Source organism: Callorhinchus milii, unplaced genomic scaffold, assembly GCF_018977255.1.
Source record: "Callorhinchus milii isolate IMCB2004 unplaced genomic scaffold, IMCB_Cmil_1.0 Scaffold4, whole genome shotgun sequence".
In the NCBI taxonomy this organism is placed as follows: domain Eukaryota; kingdom Metazoa; phylum Chordata; class Chondrichthyes; order Chimaeriformes; family Callorhinchidae; genus Callorhinchus; species Callorhinchus milii.
The window spans coordinates 60,068,940-60,073,485 of NW_024704745.1; the positions used below are offsets into that span (position 1 = coordinate 60,068,940).

The 4,546-nt window shown below is 53.5% G+C and overlaps 1 protein-coding gene across 1 annotated transcript in view; it reads right to left on the reverse strand.

Annotated features, from left to right (window-relative positions):
* Positions 1-3,681, reverse strand: part of rev1 (REV1 DNA directed polymerase) — a 67,546-nt gene extending 63,865 nt beyond the window's left edge. The window contains exon 1 of the mRNA XM_007885372.2: positions 3,495-3,681. The gene's annotated coding sequence lies outside the window, so the exon portion shown is untranslated. The remainder of the gene's footprint in view (positions 1-3,494) is intronic.
* Positions 3,682-4,546: the final 865 nt, after the last annotated feature.

The following is a 4,546-nucleotide window of genomic DNA, read 5'->3' on the forward strand; positions in this document are numbered from 1 at the left end:
CCCCACACCCCCCACACCCTGACCACCCACACCCTGACCCCCCCACACCTGACCCCCCCACACCCTGACCCCCCCACACCCTGACCCACCCCACACCCTGACCCCCCCACACCTGAACCCCCCACACACTGACCCACCCCCACACCCTGACCCCCCCACACCCTGACCCCCCCACACCCTGACCCACCCACACCCTGACCCCCACACCCTGACCCACACACCCTGACCCCCCACACCCTGACCCCCACACCCTGACCCACCCCCACACCCTGACCCCCTTACACCTGACCCCCCACACCCTGACCCCCCCACACCCTGACCCCCCACACCCTGACCCACCCCCACACCCTGACCCCCCCACACCCTGACCCCCCCACACCCTGATCCCCCCACACCCTGACCCCCCCACACCCTGACCCACCCCACACCCTGACCACCCCCACACCCTGATCCCCCACACACTGACCCCTCACACCCTGAACCCCCACACACTGACCCCCTCCACACTCTGACTCCCCCCACTCTGACCAACCCCCCCTTCACACTATGACCCCCCACACTATGACCCCCCACACTATGACCCCCCACACTATGACCCCCCCACACTATGACCCCCCACACTATGACCCCCCACACTATGACCCCCCCACACTATGACCCCCCCCACACTATGACCCCCCCACACTATGACCCACCCACACTCTGACCCCCCCCACACTCACACACACGCCAACACCGCAGCAAACATCCTCTACACTCACCTATTATCATCAGCACATTCAGCCCCGAACACTCAGCCCTCCATCGCCCCTGAGCTGCACACACAGCGCATCCGTCACACACACACACTCCTATCTGAAACATTTGTATGCAGATAGTGGCAGCGCTGTCTGACTGTGAGACACTCCTCCTTCCTGATAAATGTTTACACCAGAACAAGAAGCTGCGGATTGTGTGGTGCACGGTTTTTGTGTTGCGTACTATGGTAAGGAAACTGATGTATGTGAATTTAAGGGATGCAGTAATGGTTATCATATAGAGGCTGTGGTGGACTTGTTTTCTGAAGCTTCTCTACCTTGTTTCCGGACTGTCTAGACGTTCATTGTTTGATTCTTTAAGTCGCAATTCTTTTCTCTGTACGTTTAATCCTCACAAGGTAGAAATGTTTTTCTGTGCTGTTTGTGCTCTTGTTAACTTGGAGTAATATCTGTAACTCGTGTGTGTGAGCGACTTGGCTCAGTTGGTAGCATTCTTGTCTCTGAGTCAGAGGTTTGTGGGTCCAAGTCCCATGTCAGGACGACTCACATAGTCCAATACAGTGCCGGCGGAGGGGGGAGAGGGGTTTGCATTATTGGTGGTGCAGTCCTTTGCATGAGATGTTAAACTGAGGTCCTGTCTGCCTGTCCAGGTGGACATTAAAGATCCCATGGCATGACTCAAAAGGGGGGGGAGTTTCTCCTCCTGTCCTGGCCAACAATCCCCAAAATAAAATGGCCATTTGTTTCATGGCTGTTTGTGGGACATTACTGTGTGCAGTTGTGCTGCTGTGTTTGCCTACAATTACATAGTCACTCCATTTCACAGTAAATCTTCTGAAGAGCTTTGGGACATCCCCCCAACATGATAGGTGCTACAAAATACAAGGATTATTGTATTACTGTTTTGGGTGATGTTCATTACTTGTCCCAAGAGCAAATCAGTTAATTTGAGTGATTAAATCTGCCAATTGGTGTGGCGCGATGAAGATTCAAACTTAAAATCTGTTTTTAAATATGAATATGGTCTAACACGTGATATATTATAATATGGAATGCTATGGATAAAATGGGATATATCGTGGAACCGTGTAGCTTATTGGTTAGATCCCTGCAAGTCAGAGGACCCAGTTTGATTCCTGGGCAGAACGAAACGTTAGCCAAGTTTTCTGACTCCGCACGCCCTGCAGTAAGTAGGAACCCGATTGTTAGTCGATTGGCGGATCGCTTTTCCGGGGGTAATGACCCGTTCAAAAAAAATAATAATTTGCTGTCAATTCATGACTATTTGTGGGTCACTGCTGAACAGTGTGTGTGTGTGTGTGTGTGTGTGTGTTGTGTGTGTGTGTGTGTGACTGTGTGTGTGTGTGTCTGTGACTGTGTGACTGTGTGTGTGTGTCTGTGTCTGTGTGTGTGTGTGTCTGTGTGACTGTGTATGTGTGTGAGTGTCTGTGACTGTGTGTGTCTGTGTGTGTGTCTGTGTGACTGTGTCTGTGTGTCTGTCTGTGTGTCTGTCTGTGTGTGTGACTGTGTGTGTGTGTGTCTGTGACTGTGTGACTGTGTGTGTGTGTGTGACTGTGTCTGTCTGTGTGTGTGTGTGTGAGTGTGTGTGTGTGAGTGTCTGTGACTGTGTGTGTGTGACTGTGTGTGTGTGTGTGTGACTGTGTGTGTGTGTGACTGTGTGTGTCTGTGACTGTGTGTGTGACTGTGTGTGTGTGACTGTGTGTGTGTGACTGTGTGTGTGTGACTGTGTGTGAGTGTGTGTGTGTGTGACTGTGTGTGTGTGAGTGTGTGTGACTGTGTGTGTGTGACTGTGTGTGTGAGTGTGCGACTGTGACTGTGTGTGTGACTGTGTGTGTGTGTGAGTGTGTGTGTGTGTGTGTGATGTGTGTGTGTGACTGTGTGTGTGTGTGAGTGTGTGTGTGTGTCTGACTGTGTGTGTGTGTGTGACTGTGTGTGTGAGTGTCTGTGACTGTGTGTGTGTGAGTGTCTGTGACTGTGTGTGTGTGTGTGTGACTGTGTGACTGTGTGTGTGTGTGTGTGACTGTGTGTGTGTGTGTCTGTGACTGTGTGTGTGTGTGTGACTGTGTGTGTGTGTGTGTGACTGTGTGTGTGAGTGTGTGTGTGTGACTGTGTGTGTGTGGTGTGTGACTGTGTGTGTGACTGTGTGTGTGGGTGTGTGTGACTGGTGTGTGTGTGTGTGTGTGACTGTGTGTGTGTGACTGTGTGGTGTGTGTGTGTGTGTGAGTGACTGTGTGTGTGTGACTGTGTGTGTGTGTGACTGTGTGTGTGTGTGTGTGTGACTGTGTGTGTGACTGTGTGTGTGTGTGTGACTGTGTGTGTGTGACTGGTGTGTGTGTGTGTGTGACTGTGACTGTGAGTGTGTGTGTGACTGTGTGTGTGAGTGTGTGACTGTGACTGTGAGTGTGTGTGTGTGTGTGACTGTGTGTGTGAGTGTGTGACTGTGTGACTGTGTGTGTGAGTGTCTCTCTGTGACTGTGACTGTGTGTGAGTGTGTGTGTGTGTGTGACTGTGTGTGTGTGTGTGACTGTGTGACTGTGTGTGAGTGTCTCTCTGTGACTGTGACTGTGTGTGTGACTGTGTGACTGTGTGTGTGACTGTGTGTGTGACTGTGTGACTGTGTGTGTGAGTGTCTCTCTGTGGCTGTGACCTGACCCCCGGGGGGGGAAGGCCTGTGGGCCCCGACGCCGCGCCTCTCGCCCCCGGGGAGACCCTCACCTTTCACGGCGCCGCAATCATTCCCCTCCGCCGCCGCCGATGAGTTTCCCGTCGCTGATCACTGACCCTCCGCCGCTGTCACTCCCCCGACTCCGCGCTCACCATCTCCGACCGCAACACCACCGCCTCCGAGACCCAGACACCGCCTCACCCGGGCCCACAGCGCCGCCCGGCGGACAGACACCAGCACTGCACCCGCGGAGTCACAGCGCCGCCCAGTGGACAAACATCAGCACTGCATCCGTGGTGTCACAGCGCCGCCCGCCGGACAGACACCAGCACTGCATCCATGGAGTCACAGCGCCGCCCAGTGGACAGACACCAGCACTGCACCCGCGGAGTCACAGCGCCGCCCAGTGGACAAACATCAGCACTGCACCCATGGAGTCACAGCGCCACCGCCGGACAGACACCAGCACTGCACTCATGGAGTCACAGCGCCGCCCGGTGGACAGACACCAGCACTGCACCCATGGAATCACAGCGCCGCCCGGTGGACAGACACCAGCACTGCACCCATGGAGTCACAGCGCCGCCCAGTGGACAGACACCAGCACTGCACCCATGGAGTCACAGCGCCGCCCAGTGGACAGACACCAGCACTGCACCCATGGAGTCACAGCGCCGCCCGGCGGACAGACACCAGCACTGCACCCATGGAGTCACAGCGCCGCCCGGCGGACAGACACCAGCACTGCATCCATGGAGTCACAGCGCCGCCCAGTGGACAGACTATCAGACTATCTGAGGCCTGAAATCCCACCTGGTCTTAATCTGTAAAACAAACTTGTCTTCACATTTGAGATCGAGTCGGAGTTGTGGGCAATTGCTGTCAAGTCAATGGTACAGAATTTGAGATAATTTGGAGAAATGTTAATTTTTAAGACAAAATGTCGTTAAAATAATAATAAATCCTTGATTTGATATAGCGCCTTATCACATCTTCAAGACATTTCAAAACAAAATGCTTATATATATATATAATATATGACGAAAGATCATATCCTCACCTGTACCAGACTCTGTATCCCCATCACTCGGCTGCTCAGAAC